The following is a 17,183-nucleotide window of genomic DNA, read 5'->3' on the forward strand; positions in this document are numbered from 1 at the left end:
TTTGCAGGAAATAACAGATCTACAAGCTCACAATGTGTTTCAACGTGACGCAATATGAGCTTGTAGATCTGCTATTTTTGGTGAAGACATTCGAGCGCAAAAAAGCAGGTGGCCTAAGACTAAGACCCCCCCGGGGACCCTGTTATACGGGGCTTAAGTGTCCAAACTGGTTTCCAATTTGCAAAGTTGTAAACCGTTAAGTGACATGTAAAATTTGAAAGAGCATCACAGGTTCCCAATTTGGGGATGTTTTTCCAGCCGTGCCAGGCGGGCAGCAGCTGACAGCTGTACTCCCAGACAGACCCAGCAGGGTTTACGAGTCACTGGCTGCCCGGATCAATAGAGGCAGGGACTGGATCACATGATGTGGACACAGAGGCCAGAGGGAGGTGTGGGTGGACAGATGAGCGTTCTGTCTGCATTGTCCTTATTAGTGATACATGTGAATACTATTTGCGGTGGTATTTTGTGTGTGCGTGCGTGCCAAAATGTCCCCAAAATAACAGCAGAAGTTTTGGCTTTATGTTTAAAAAAAAACATTTTAGAGTTACAATAAGGAAACAAATTCAGGGTGGGTTTAGGGTTAGGTTTAGACATTTAAAGGTTAGGTTTAAGGGCTGGGTTAGAGCTACTTACTTGTAGCTGTGCTGGTGTGGTGTGTGCCACTGAAAATAGCAAATCTACAAGCTCACAACGCGTTGCGAGTCTGATATTTCCAGTGTTAGGGTTAGAAATGAATGGCAAAGAATTGTAAAAAGTCATACAGTACATTCATATAATCGCCATCGTTGTTGAAGTGAAACGTGTGTTTGTGTGTGTGTGTGTGTGTGTGTCATGTACGTGTGTTTGTAGTAATACAGACATTATATATCCACATATACATGCATCTGTATATTGGTGTGGTACCGTGCGAGCGTGCATGCGTGCAGTAATGCGTGTTTAACACATGCATACATTATGTGTACTTGCACATGTATGCGTGCATTTCCTTTCTTCCTGCGAGTGACTTTGCACAGGTTGTCGTTTGAGTAGAGGAGTCCCCGAGGACAGTGAGTTACACGTAGAGACAGTGGACATGTTAGGATCTCTCTGAGGTGGGGAACACAGCTTAGGAGAGACGGAGAACTTGTCAGGACACTGACACAACATCAAAATGTCACCCTGGAGAGGCGAGGAGAGGAGAGGAGAGGAATGCTGGGAGGAGAGGAGAGGAGAGGAGAGGAGAGGAGAGGAGAGGAGAGGAGAGGAGAGGAGAGGAGAGGAGAGGAGAGGAGAGGAGAGGAGAGGAGAGGAGAGGAGGAGATCAAATTCAGATTCAATGAAAGAACAAAAAGCACTTTTTTCAAAGAAATGTCGAGAGGGTAGGACAGAGAGAGAGACAGAGAGAGAGAGAGAGAGAGAGAGTGGGAAAGAGGAGAGGAGAGAGCTGAGCAGGAGAGAAGGCGAGAGCGGGAGAGAAGGAGAGAGGGAAGGGATGTGACACATTTAGGTCATAGTGATGTAATGGCCACTCGTCTGTGAACAAGTGACAGGAACCACAGGGGGAGAGAGAGAGTGAGAGAGTGAGAGAGAGAGAGAGAGAGAGAGAGAGAGAGAAAGTGGACACACATTAATGACTCAAAGAACTGAGCAAGCAAAAAACAAAAACATACAGAGGAAAGGAAGGAGAGTGGAGGTTGAATGGTTTGTGAGTCCGTGCGTGTGCGCATGCATGTGTGTGTGTGCGCGTGCATGCGCGCGTCATTCAATGTCAGTCCAACAGTGAAGTGCACAAAGCGCATCCTTGTCAATGAGCATATAGGGGTCTGGAGGAACACAGACCTCCCAGAGTACGAGGGGGGCCCCCACAGGCTCGCCAGCTCCTGTACAATTACAATTAATCTTCCCACACTGCCAAGTCAACTGTGAAATGTCCTCATGCTCTTTTGCGTTGCATCTGTGCTTCCGCCGCGCCACTCGCGTTTGTCTGCGTTTGACTGATATTCTCTGACAAAACAGCACCCCGTTGGAACTGCGCGGCGCGTCGGCGGAACAGAAAGGCTAAATAAAAGGGGGCTCCCTCCCGCGGACCGCGGGACGTGCGTGCGCGTCTGTGGAGAGTGAGAATCCCAAGACATATGCTTTTTTTTCCATACTCTATAATCTGATTATGTTTAGTTGATTAGTTCAGTGACTAACGATGTGGGTCGCGTCACGGAAGCACTGTTGTTGTTCAGAGAGACTGAACAACCGATAGCTGTGCAGTTTGACGAGGGGGTGTCAACAGTCAAAACCCAATGCAGTCCTAATTCAACTCCGAGACGGAAATGCAACCAAATTGAATCAGAGTTATAGAAATAGAGATGCATTGACACTGAGGATAAGTGGGACAAGTATGGGGGAAATAACTAAGAGCTACCTAAATGATGTAGGCGGAAAGCAAAAGTAAAGGCAAAGCATTGAACATGAAGGGGGAAAACAAACAAAACATATTGTTTTATAATTTAAATGGCACGGTGTGCCATCTAACTGGAACATATTGTGCCAGTTGTGTGGAAAATAATATCCTAGGGATTTATTTCAGAGATTGAAATGCAAAACTTGAGTGTTTGCTCTTAAGCTGTTTTACTTGATATTGTCAGAAAGCAGCTAAATGATGACGTGTGTACTAATAACCCATAATTACCAGCTGGAAATTGTCCGTGATTCCATCAGCGGCACTCTGGAAGCCTTTCAGAAAAGGACGCCTTAATTCACCTTGAGGTTTTACATTTTAACCCAACTGTGTGTGGGGGGAATTACATTATAACCTACAGCCAATTATTGGAATGAGTTGAGAAATCAATACAGTTTACAATTTAGGCATTTAGCAGACGCTCTGTATCCAGTAAGGTTAACACATACATCAAATGTAGAGAGACAGTGTATAGTGCCTCAGTAATCTACAGTAGGATAGGTTAGCCAACATCAGTCTATATATAACAATATAACATCAAATAATCTGTGCATTGAAATTATAGAAACTATACAGGGTAAACAAATGAACATGGAACCTAGCATCTCTCTAAATAACATGCTATCAAAATAACATTCTAAGACTGCATGGTCGTCAAGGCTATTAAGTGCTATGGGCTAAGGTGGAGTCTTCAGATTACTGTGGAAAACTATGAGTGAATCTGACGTTCTAACTGCAATGGGGAGTTTATTCCACAGTTTGGGAGCCAGTTGGCCAGCAAATAATTAGTCCTACAGAAAAGAGCTGGCCTGGTAATGTACTGTACATACTGTAGCTCTATCATGGACCGAAGATTCACAGGAACAGTATATTATAATTATAATTATAATTGAGATAATTCTTCTGCATAAATATAACTTAAACAGACAGATGTACTGTAAAGAAAGATATGAACGAACATAACACAACAGTAATGGCATATACTTTTTCAGACGGAAAAAGGACACATGTACATGTAGCACCCCTTCAATCATCGGATTTGGGGGGTCTGTAATTATCTGTCGAAAAATGGCAGCAAAAGATGAGCTGCGTATGAGTTCTTCTGACAGCATGGGGGGAGTTTTTGTTTGTTTTGTTTTCCTTCGCCATAGCAGCAAAATACGTTTTTCTTTTATTTATGGGCTTCGCTCTTGAGTCCTCCTGTCACACAAAAAAATAAAATACAAAAATCCAGACCAAAATATCAACACTCGCCACAATTGCAGCTCTCACAGGAAAGAAGGAAGGACAGAGTTTACTATATAAACGAGAATAGGGAAAGCATGATCATACTTTTTATGATCATTTTATATTGAGACAAATATGCAATTCAGAACACATTTGCAAAGAAAAAAAACCTAACTCTGCATCTTGATTCAAATGTCAAATCTTATTTTATGGGACAGAAACATGGAGAACCACAACAACAACCAATAAACTGCAAAAACCTTAAACAGATGCTTATGACACATTCTGGAAATCTATACTGGCCAAAAACAATGACCAAAGAAAAGCTCTGGCAAATCACAACACAAGAACAAATTGAAACAAACAAATCAAACGCATAATCAAATGCAAGGATATGGGGCCAGATTGGGCACACCCTGAATAAACCATCCTCCAAGCACGACCAAGACCAAGGCCTTATAACCTGGAACCCACTGAGGAAAAGAAAGCCAGGAAGACCCAGCAACAGCTGGAGAAGGTCTGCCAAGGCAGAACTAAAGGAAACAAGGACATTCAAGAGCGTCTATACGAATAAAAATGGCTGTGTTCGAGGGAGAGAAGCCGGGCGGCTTACGAGCTGGGTTGGTGTCTGTCAGCAGGGGCTCTTAAACGGGATACTGTACTGTATGGGACAGAGGTGCTACGTCCTACCGGAGGAGGTAGGTGAGCCAGTAGACTACAATGGCAGTGGAAACCCAGAAACGTGTGGGGGTGATTAATTGGCATAAGAAATGATAGTATAGAGGTAATTCTTTGTCCTATGTGTATTTTTACACAAGAAATCTGGTGCTGATTGGTCCAGCGGTTAGCGAAATGAGCTCCAGTCCGGACACATACAGGCCCTTTGGAACATCTTGTAAGGAAGCAGAGAACCAAACACAGAACCAGCTGGAGAAAGTTAATGAATGACCCACAGTTTTGCTCCCCAAAGAGCAAAGGGGTGTAAGTCAAGTGAAGTTCACACTACACACAGTGAGTTAGAGCTTGTAGATCTGATATTTTCGGCACGTCACACCATCTTACGATGGAGTATAAACAGCCAGAGCAGGGAGGCTTGTGTAGTGAAATGATGACAGAATGTCTCCGGAGATGAAAAATGAATCATGACCCGACCTCTACTACTAAACATAATATTTGACCAAAACTCTGGGGTGGCTTCATTGATGACAAAAAAACTTAAAATTACATAAATAAAGTTAGAAAAACATTGTCATAGTATGACATGTCCTGCCAAACATGGAGTTGATTCTGAAGAGAACCCCACTGTGTATATTGCTTAAAAGGCAATGTAATGTATAATGAAGAAACTTTTTTAAACTAAAAAATAATATTTTGTGTTGTCTGTCCTAGTCTCATGAAGCTGGTGTCTCTCTATCTTTGGCACAAAAGTCTTGAAATTTGGACACAAACTTGGATTCAAGGATGAACTACTGATTATAATTTGGTGGTCAAAGGTCACTGAAGCCTCACAAAACTAAATAACTATGCACAAAAGGAGAGAGAAAGACAAGAGGAGAGGTCAAATCTCCTGGAGAAATTCCTTTAAAGTCTTCACAAGATTATGAGCCTGGACAGACATGGATGTAAACTGCCAATGGTTGGCTGAGGCTTACAACCACAATGTGGTATTTCTAGTTTATTGTTGTTTTCCACTGATTTAAGCATTCCTAGCCGTTTCCAGTCAAGCTGTCGTGGAGTATGTTTGTCAAAAACCCTGCAAGCAGTGTCATTTACCACACTGACAAAAGTGTATACTGACTGCCAATGTCTTAATTAGTTTACCATGCAGTCGTCAGCCTGTAAAGGTTTTGGCCAGAAAACCATTGAATAAAACAAGCTGTGAGGGAGCTTGACAGGGAAATGTCAGTTTGGATAACACCAGATGGATTCATTTGTGTGTGATTTGTGCGTTCAATGACACAGCAAGACCCGGATATATTTCTACTTGCAAAAAAGAGATTTCAACCTTACTACTACTTTGTACTATTAGGACTTTGCAGAGGAAATTATGTAAAAAAAAAAATGTTATGCACAATTATAATAATTATTAAAATAATAATAAATTCATAATTTACATTTGGGAGATATCTTTCACAATAATAAATGTACATGTTCTAGACATTCTAATGACACGCAAAATATATATTACAGGCATTTTACTTACTTTTATCAGAGTTAAAGGTCAAAGGTTAAAAATTGTTAAAAAGTCCAGAGATTTTGAAGTGTGAATTTCTGCCTCTGTGGGGGGTATTTATATGCAAATATCATGACCAATGGCATTGCAAGACTAAACAATGAACATCAATGATGATGTTTTTTAATTAATTAATTAATTAAAATATAAATGGTTGTAATGTTGCAACGGTGGGTCTTGCAGGCTTGAAGACAGTTTTAATTGTCACTCTCTCATAGAATACAGATACAAGAAGTGAAATTTGTTGTGACATGTTCCGCAAGACCGTGCTAACAACAATGCAATATAACAAGATAATAATAATGATTATAGTGGATGTTCCATTTGGTCCCAGACGGATTATATCCAGTGTCCACTGAGTATTTGTATTTTGTTATTATCGCATACACTGTTGTTGCTTAGCTGCGTGTGCCAGAGTTGGGTGAGACAAATCTTCTAATGACTTATTTAAACCTAGTTTAGCCTCAATTCATATTTAATTAAAGTGCAGGAAAGACACCGTTGGGGACGGATTTCTGTAAACCAGGACTGCAGTGTTTGACGTACGTAACGACGTAGCCCAGTTTGAGGAACGGTGCTTGTATATTCTCAAGAGACAAATACGGGTTCAAACAAATACCAGCTCACAGGATGACTATAGAGCGTCTTTACTGTCCCGGGAACTCAGGGAGGGTCATTGGGAGCAAGGCTCTATAGTTATCCTAGTTGGGAGTTCCTTTTTGTTTGGGAGGACAAACATTAATAGAGCTTGACTCGGCCTTACATAAAGTTGTTTTTCTGTTTAAAGCAAATGGAGCACATTAGACAATGCACGCAATGGTTTTCATCCCCCCTCCATTCCAGGCTGAACCGAATGACACAAACTGCACAGTTAAGGAGAGAGAGAGAGATACAGAAACACAAAAGGAGAGAGAGAGAGAGAGAGAGAGAGAGAGAGAGAGAGAGAGAGATACAGAAACAGTGAAGGAGAGAGAGAGAGAGAGATACAGAAACAGTGAAGGAGAGAGAGAGATACAGAAACAGTGAAGGAGAGAGAGAGAGATACAGAAACAGTGAAGGAGAGAGAGAGATAAAGAAACAGTGAAGGAGAGAGAGAGAGAGAGAGAGAGAGAGAGATACAGAAACAGTGAAGGAGAGAGAGATACAGAAACAGTGAAGGAGAGAGAGATACAGAAACAGTGAAGGAGAGAGAGAGAGAGATACAGAAACAGTGAAGGAGAGAGAGATACAGAAACAGTGAAGGAGAGAGATACAGAAACAGTGAAGGAGAGAGAGATACAGAAACAGTGAAGGAGAGAGAGAGAGATACAGAAACAGTGAAGGAGAGAGAGATACAGAAACAGTGAAGGAGAGAGAGAGATACAGAAACAGTGAAGGAGAGAGAGAGATACAGAAATAGTGAAGGAAAGAGAGAGAGATACAGAAACAGTGAAGGAGAGAGAGAGAGATACAGAAACAGTGAAGGAGAGAGAGAGAGATACAGAAACAGTGAAGGAGAGAGAGAGATACAGAAACAGTGAAGGAGAGAGAGATACAGAAACAGTGAAGGAGAGAGAGAGAGATACAGAAACAGTGAAGGAGAGAGAGAGGGAGATACAGAAACAGTGAAGGAGAGAGAGAGAGAGATACAGAAACAGTGAAGGAGAGAGAGATACAGAAACAGTGAAGGAGAGAGAGAGATACAGAAACAGTGAAGGAGAGAGAGAGAGATACAGAAACAGTGAAGGAGAGAGAGCGATACAGAAACACGAAAGGAGAGAGAGAGATATACAGAAACAGTCGCTATAACAGGCCAATGTGAAAAGGGTGGGATATATTCCTCAGCCTAGTAGGAAAGTCCTGGAAAGGCACGCTGCGTTCATGATTTGAGGCGTTTTGTTCAAAACGGGTCAATCCTGCAAAATTTGAAAGCCAATGTTAGCCAAGTCGGATGGAATATGAAATATCGGACAGATCCGTCTTGAACACATGACTATATAGATTTGCGAGATTTTTGGACAGAATCTGGAGGAGTAATATCCAAAAATGTGTTTTTCAATAGTCGGCCTCCTGGTGGCGCTAGAACAGGCCCAAACTTTCTGGAAAGTTTGGGGCAGAGGTTCATTGTTGGCATCCAGGGAGTATGTATGCAAAGTTTGGCATCGGCCGAGTTAACGGTGCCGTAGATTAGCTGGTAACAGATGGACGGACACACACACTGACGGACGGACGGACACACGGACAGAGTGCAAAACATACTCTCTCCCCATGCCTTCGGCCTGGTGGAGACAATGACTAACAAGTTTATAACATATGTCACGTTGTGATACATTGTGAGTTTGTAGAAAGGCTATATTTGCCGTAGTGTATGGTTAAGTGTACATATAGGGTCATAGAGTATGGTTAAGTGTACTGTATATAGGGCTTAAGTAGTTAAGCTGAGGACCACATGGGTTCCCATCTCTCCTGTTGTGTGTCCGCATCTGTGGGCTGTATTTATGTGCACATACATGTCGTACACATATACAAACATAAGGGGGGGGGGGGGGGGGGGTCGGGGGAGAGAGATTATAATGCTGCGAGCCAAAGGAGGGAATGGACGCCTAAGAGGGGGGGGGGGGGGATAGGATGGAGGAAACAGAGTGAGAGAAAGAGAGAAATTGGGTCAGTGTTCTAAATACCAAAGTACTATGTCACTGGCAAATTACACACTTCGTTGCCATCTCCCTCTCCCTTTCTCTCTCTCTCTGTCTGTTCCTATTCATCTCTTCTACAGTTCCATATTTTTTCCCCCCGCATAATCTTTATTTACTCAACAGTTTCTCAGCGTTTGTTTTTTGTTTGGTTTTCTTGTCTGTCTCATCGCGTTTCTCTATGCGTGGTTGTCCGTGATCTCTGCCATCCCAAAACCTACAGTATATTATCCACTCTTCAACAATGAATGTATCTCTCTCTCCCCCTTTGCTTCTGATTACCATACCACTGCTCTTACTACATGCTGTTGTCAGAGACTATGTTATTATCATGATGAACCCTTTGCTAAGCCCCCCCCCCCCCCCCCCACACACACACACACCTCTTTATTTCTTTCTCTCTTTTTCTTTCTTTATTTCCTTCCTCCTCTGTCCTCCTCCTCTTCCTTACCTCCCACGGTAAGTTAATGTAAGGGCATGCGTGCCTCGCGTGGCTGTGAGCTGTGTCGAGTCTCCTTTGTGTGGAGGATATATAGAGTGAGCGGTGGATGGATAAATGGATGGATAGAGGGAGGGGGGGAGGAGTAGATCGTAACGGGAGGGCACAGGGGGCACTGCCTTTGGATAGGCTCGCTGGGACGAGTTGGGAGGGAGGAGGTGCCAAACATGGTGAATGCACGTGTGTGTGTGCGTGCATGGCTGCGTGTGTCTGCCGGTATAGTGGCGCTGAGTTGTGTTCCTGTTCCGTGTCAAAGCTGTAAGGGAACACATACGATAATGTGACCCAGGAACATAAAAGATGGATGGAGCCGTTCTTTAATATCTTCCTCCCCACACACACTCGTTGTCATCTCTCTCTCCCTCCTTCACCTTCCATCTGCCTGTCCTCCTTGTTCACTCATGTCTTTCCTCCTGTCCTCTGCTGGACGTCTGTCTGTCTCTCGTATCACCACTTGCTCACACGGTTCTCCTGTTCCTACTCTCACCACCTGGGGGTGGTTCTCCCTCATCGGCTTCTATCCTATGAGGGAGAACGCACGCACACACGCACGCTCAGTCGTATTTGACGTCTGCAAGGGAGTACCACAGGGCTCCGTGTTAGGTGCACCATAATGTGACCAACCACAATTGTCTTCATATGTGTATTCTATTCATATGGTTGACACTGCTTGGCATGCCTCCTTGAGCAGGTGCTATAACCACCGTGTCTCTACTCTCCGGAATAATCCTTATACTTTCTTGCTATGCTGTCAAGGAAAAGGAGTCCGTGTTGCAGAACTGGTGATTTAATAAACAAGATAATGATTAAAAAAGGACAAACGTGATCAGCCAGGGTTCTAATTCTGTATCCAACCTCCGTAGTGAACAACAAAGTAATATCTCTCTTCCTCTCAATAATGCGACCGCTTCCCTGCACACCAGAACAGAAAGTCCACACAAGATATCCCATAATACTCCTCGTCTCAGCCTCAGCCCGCCAACACAGTTAAAGGAACAATCCCCCTGTATATACCTTAGGGTTACAGTGCCAAAGCAAATAACTAAATCAAACCAAGAAGACACATCCTATATCAATGCAACCCCCAAAGCTATTTATCTTTCTATCTATACTAACCAGAAAACAATAAACAAACTCTTACCTAAGTCCAACTAAATACCAAGACTGAAAGCAACTCTCTTGCTTGGTGTTCTGAATCAGCTTTATTGTGACATATGATCACAGTTTTACAGGTAAAAAAGTAGGTATTTTTTGTGCGTACAGTAATTCCCAAAAAAGAAAGGGAAGAAGAGAGGAAGTGGGAGCAAGGAGATCAAGGCAGGAAAAAACGAACGTTTGAGCACTTTTACTACAAAAAGTACAGGTAAAGGGTTTTCTTCTGTATGGGTCTTAGATATTTGCAAGCTTTTGCCACAAACCGTACAACCAAAAGGTCTCTTAGCTTATTTACAAGCTTTGCTACAAACTGTACAACCAAAGGGTTTCTTAGCTTTTTTCCCCAAAAAGCCTCTGTGTACTGTGCATTGTACTTTAGGACATACTTGTTCTCTTTGAAAAGCAATGGACAGTTTTCTTTGAAAAGTACTGAACCGTACTCACTGTATTGTAGCAGTAAGCTCATATTTCTCTGAAACTTTGTTTTTCTTTGTGCAGATGCCTATTTTTGCCCTGGTCTCACTTTAAAAAGAGACAGCTTTTAAGCAGGACGTTCTTGCTCAAGTGAAGTTGAATTAAACAAACAGACAGACAGACACACACACAGTCACACACAAACACAGTCACACACACACACACACACACACACACACATTGAGAAGGCATACATGCTCTCCCTCTACCTCTACCCCTACCACTCTCTCTACCTCCTCTCCACTCTACTCCGCTCCACTCTAACCTTCCTCACACCTGTTTGGCAGACAGACACGGTAGCTCTTCCTCTCTAATGAGTGGGAACACAGAAAGCCTTTTATCTGTTTACACTCGCACTGCATTCAATCCATATTCCCTCCTCCTCGTTCTGTCTCTTCCTCCTACGGGCAGACCCACACTGTGCATGTGCATTGTGTATGTGCACACATGCATGCACACACACACACACACACACACACACACACACACACACACACACACACACACACACACACACACACACACACACACACACACACACACACACACACACACACACACACACACACACACACACACACACACACACACACACACACACACACACACACACACACCTAAAAATATACACAGATGTGTGCAGTACATGTAGATATCTGCGCAGTGTGTGCACACACACACACACACACTCAGGTCCCCACATAAGAATACAGTACAAACCCACAACTCCACTTAAACACCCACAAACACACATGTCCACTTAAACACACACATGCGTGCGCGCACTCACACACACACACACACAAAATGCTGTGTCAAACATAAGACGTGGCACACATTCTTGGCAAGGTTATATAATTAAGATCAAAGCTTGAAAACAGATTGCACAGACACACAAATTGTACGTTGTCACTCTCACTTTTCACATGCTCTCTTTCAGTTTTTCATCTATTTAATCATTTTACTCTCTTGCTGTCTTTCAGACCATTTCTCCGTTTGCGTCTCCGTTTCCCCTGGCGGCACATTTTAAGGTTTTAAGATTAATTCTTTGAAGACGACCTTACAGGTCGAAACGTTGGTTTTCTGTTAATAAACTTCCAGCATCGTGGCTATGAATGTGCGGCCTTTTTCTTCTTTTCCATAGCACATTTTAAGGTGACATTTATTTGAATGTTTCTGTGTCAAACATCCTGTGGTTACAGCCCTCTGACTGGGTCTACAGGTGTAAAGGACCGTTTGTAACACCTCATCTACACAGATGGCCGACGGCAATATTGCACGAAATACTGTCCTGATATGAAGCGTTGGCCATTGCGTTGCAACGTAGCCTGAACCAATCAAATATAACCAATAAATAGTAGCGTGTAGACCTCAACCAGTAAAAGTTTTTGGGGCTGCAAAACCACGTCGCTGCACACTCGCTGTACGTCAGGACAGTCAGATTGAAAAACATGCATTCTAATGAGATTTCATCGTTCGCTCGCATCATGATGAATTCCTGTTCTGTTCTTTGGCTATATAGAAGTGTCTATTTGTACGTCTCTAAATGTTTTGATGATTTGAACATGGTGGACCCTCTTGTAAACAAGTGTAATGCTTTATTGGGTCGTCCACTCACAGTTTGTGCTCCAAATGTACTGTAATTTTGCAAACTGTTAATAAATATATCAATCAATCGCATCACTGGCAGTGTAGACGAGGTGTTATGATGAAGCTTAATGCTGCGTTCACACTGGCAGACGCTAAAGATATAAAGATGCAATGCTATACAGCGTATTTGTAGCTTTGTATCCTTGTACCTGAAGTTGAAACCAGCTCAACTTTTTTGTAGCTACATAGGTAGCTTTTGCACTCGTCAGATCTTTGTATCTTTGTATCTTCATGTCGCTGGCTCCATAGGCTTCCATTGAAAATGAATGGTAGACTGTATCCGCCTGTGTGACTGTGAACGCAGCATAAAGGGCAGCGACCGACACGGCTAGTAATTCATTTTCAATGAGAGGCCTGTGGTTTTTTGTACACATGGAGAAGTTGAGGGGCGACAACGCAAGCGTATTTACGCGACCACGGTACTGTGACATTGTCGCGCGCGTGCTCGTTTTGTGCACAGGCCCGCGACCGAATACCTGGATTGTGTTGAGCTTCCTCATGAACCATGAGCAGACCTGGAGCAGGCCTGTCCTTGATCCAGGCGACAACGTCTGCATCACACGCTGCCCATCTGAAAGGACCTTTAGATTTATTTATTTACAGACTCGAGTGCAAAGACAAACTGTGAAGGCTGAATAGAGCTGAGCAGTTGCCAAAGCAAAGAACTAAATCAAACCAAAGAGACACTTCTACTATCAATGCAAGTCCCAAAGCTATTTATCTAGCTATCTACTAACCAGAAAACAATAAACAAACTTACCTATAAGCCAAACCAAATACAAATACAGGCACCTACAGTACAGTACTCTCTTACTTGGTGTGCTACATTCATGGTGTGCAAAATCCCTAAATGGCGAGCTGTATGTGTCTGTTACACACATAGCAGTGAGCGCCGTGCCAAACAAAGAATCCGGCCATCTATTCAGGGGCGTGCATAGATAGACACTAGGTGGTGCTCGAGCACCTGCCCCTTTTGCCCTCTGGATAGCCATTTTGAAAGTTAGTCATTTGTTAGTTAATTTTATTTTTGTTTTGCACAGTGTGTACAGTATGGTGAAGCTGCTAATATATTATTTATGCCCCAAAATCAATAAATCACACACTATTAAGGGTGGTTCCACGTGCTGCACAATGTGCCCTTTTTCACTTGAGCACCAGCTGCGCCACAAAATGTCTGTGCACGCCTGCAGTGCATCAATTCATGCACAGGTGAGGGTACAAATCTAGCACACAGACGAGGCTCTCTACACTACAGTATACATCCACTGCGCTTCCGTCTCAGCCAGCAGGAACAAGCCACTGGAGGCAGTCCAATGCATATTCTCATACAGTAGTTTTAATTAGCATGTATATCTGAGGACATAAGGCTACTGGCAGAGCACAGTAAGTAATATAATGGAGTGCCTCCTCCTCCACCTATAAGGTCAGCTGTTGCCGTGGGCCACTGCATTAACAACTGGCACATTTCACGCCGTTTCACACACACCCACAGCTCTCTCACGGCGACTCAGCAGTTTTCAAAAGCGCAAAAATGGAAATCTTTGTCTCTGCATGTGTATACATTTGGTAGCTTAGTGTATTTGTATTTGTATTCATTCCGAACTGTGTCTCTCTCTCTGTCACCGGCTGTTAATGTGCCAGTCTGTTTTATGTGTGCACAGCTGTGTTTAGCAAATCTATGCCTACGGTACTTTGTCGTACACTAATCACGTTTTTTTTATCTGTTCATATTTCTTGAGCGCGTCAGCAGCCTTATTTCACAACCATTTATTGATTTATGTTTTATATACCTCATACAGCTAACTGCTACATCTACATTTGACGTCCATTGCATCACTTACCGTACACAATATGTCCAGGGTAATAAGCATCTGCTTCTTGTAGCAGCAATGTGCTCAGTCGTGTGTGGACTACACACAAAGTGTTACCTAAAATAGAATCCAGAGCCTACCCTGAAGGACCGACATGAGGTCAGTTATTGCAATTTTCACCCAAGGCAACATGAGGGATAATGCCCCTCTCCCTCCCTCCCTCCCAGTGTTATACCTACTTTCCATGTTGGCACATGCACTAGTGGTGTCGGTGAGAAGGTTTCCTTGAAATGAACGGGTGGCCGTGTTTTCTTTCAGCCTCCATTTATTTATACGCGTACATCCCTGCTACTTCCTCCATAAACACTACAATGCGCCAACAAGAAATGTTTTCACTCACAGACATTAATAATAACCCCTTAAACCCTGTTATACTCCATTGACTGGGGTCCCACATGTTGAATGTTTGCCTACAGTATTTTTGCAACACGTGCAGTATACAGTAGGTGGTTAAGTCAAGACTTTTCTGTGGTTTAGATACCATTTGAGTCCAGGAGGCACAAAGGAAGAATTTGACTCTAAAATGCTGCCATTTTAGAGGACTGAACTGCGGGACAGGTAACGAGAACAGACAAAATGCATGAGTTGAGCAAAACAACTCAATTCTTTATTGTAACCATTTTAACAAGCATGGCTTTGTCTCTCATACCGTGCCATGACCGAATTATATTATTCCCTACTGAGGCTTGCGTGTGCGTGCGTGCACACGTCAATAAACAAGACACAAGTCTTGAGTCTGCTAGCAGCCCATATAATCCACCAACAACACCAACAACCAACTGGAAATTGGTCAAAGGGTAGTGGTAGAAATCCTAATTAGATTATGAGACATCTTGTGTTCCTTTTGGCCTGAGGTTGGTGCTGAGGATAGATCATGTTGATTTTCCTTTTGGCCTGAGGTTGGTGCTGAGGATAGATCATGTTGCTTTTCCTTTTGGCCTGAGGTTGGTGCTGAGGATAGATCATGGGGTCACAGTGAGGCCTGAGGTTGGTGCTGAGGATAGATCATGTTGATTTTCCTTATGGCCTGAGGTTGGTGCTGAGGATAGATCATGTTGCTTTTCCTTTTGGCCTGAGGTTGGTGCTGAGGATAGATCATGGGGTCACAGTCACACATGATATTTAGGGTTCGTCTTCCTTCCAGTGCAGTGCTCAAGACTCGTGGAAATCCGCAAATTCTATTTTGAGATAACATTTGTGTCATCCTCGGTTCAGGAAGGTGTATCAAACATTACAAGTTTGGCAATCCAGACAATATCGTTTGTCGTTTGTGAAAGTGGTGGACAGACAGACAGACCCATCCTTACACTGGGCTGGCTACAAAAAAAGGGGTTAAGGGTGAGTGTAGGTGTACTATATATATATATATATATATATATACTGTATACTCTTTCTATACGGGAGAATGTATTATTCTCCCGTATAGAAATGACATGTTCAGAGCACTGAGTTGTTGTTTCGTGTCAGGGTATTCACATAAAAATGTAGAGCTCCTACCCAGCCCACGGTCTTCTACTCTTCTTTACAAATACGTTTGAGGAAAGCATCTCCTGCTGTTATCAGGAATGTGACTCTGACTTTATTGTCAGTCTTGAGTTATGGTCGAGACCTTTTACAGGTTCTGTGGGACACATTCTACTGAAAGTAAGTTGTTGTAAAATGTAATTGGCAGAGGGAGTGCCACAATTTTTCATGTGAACAAAGTTTTTCATGTGTCAATCTATGAGGTGACAGTACTTCATTAGACACCCTGGAGTCGTTTTTATGTGCAATGGTGTATTAACTTTGTATTTAGGGTTTCTTCCTGGAGGCTGAACCCTTGACAGTCAAACCGGCCAATGAAATAAACAGTAATATAGTGACATCACACTATCAGCCCCTCCCCCTTTATCATACAACTACAGCTGTGGGTGCGGCTTCAGTTCAGGTGGATCACCACCCATCACTACCCACCAGGCAAACCAGGTATATTTAATGAAAAACAACATTTTAACAAATACCATACACTTTTATGAAAAAAATATCCTCCTTATCCAACAATAAGACCTGATGATCATGTTTTAGGGTGGAACAAAATCACGGCACTCCATCTTTAATTGGCACAAAAAACTGGAGCATATTTTTAGTTATTCTATTTATAGTGACTCATAGGAATAGACTACGTGACAACCAGGAATAGTCTGGTGACCACCGGAGAGACGGGTGGCAGCCGGAATGTAGACGGCACCCAGGAGCAGTATGGGTTGGCGCCCCAGCCTGTGTCTTCCGTGAGGAAGAAGCCCAACAAACCCACGGTGAGGCCTTTAGGAGGGCCATTCAAGCCTCAAGCGAAGCCTGCGGCACCAACATGGGAATGGTGGTGCCGCAGAGGCCGAACGGCAGAGTAGTTCAGGAGGAACGGATTGTGTGGCCCTGGTTTTTCCCTAATGGGACTGATCGAGCTAGGGTAGCTACTGGGATGTAAGTCGGGACTTGATCACCCCGGCTGGGTCACCTGAGTGAGAGGTATGATGTTGGGAGACCCGAAACCCTGATGACCTTGGGGTACATCACTGAGGATACATCCCAGGTGCATCCATGCGATGTATTTTTTTTATGAATTTTTGCATTGTTTCATTGGTTGGTTACCAGTTTATTTTAAGAATGATCTTACTGATTACTTTTAAAGCTCAGGTGTGCTTTGTACCCATTCATATTTTTGAAACATATGTGCCATCCCTGAGATCCTGTAATGCTGCCTCTTTGGCTGTTCTTAAATCCAAATTATGGAACAATGGTTATGGAGATTTTAGCATGTGTTTTTTGTGGAAAAAAGGTAAAACTAGAAAAAGTGCCCTTCTGGGCACAGGTCTCCACCAGGATAGGAATGTAGGACATTGCAGCTTGCCTTCATCTGGTGGTTGGATAAAAGGGCAACAAAAGTAAATTAGAGGTAAAAACACTTTTCGGCCAGTTATAGCGCCACCTT

General features: G+C 43.1%; 1 protein-coding gene across 2 annotated transcripts in view; it reads left to right on the forward strand.

Moving 5' to 3' along the window:
* The window catches only part of ephb6 (eph receptor B6), a gene marked incomplete at its 5' end in the record, with an annotated part of 72,815 nt that overhangs the window by 37,198 nt on the left and 18,434 nt on the right, over window positions 1-17,183 (forward strand). The gene's annotated exons all lie outside the window — the stretch shown is intronic.

The sequence above is a fragment of the Protomyctophum parallelum genome (assembly GCF_964188405.1).
Source record: "Protomyctophum parallelum genome assembly, chromosome: 3".
Taxonomy (NCBI): domain Eukaryota; kingdom Metazoa; phylum Chordata; class Actinopteri; order Myctophiformes; family Myctophidae; genus Protomyctophum; species Protomyctophum parallelum.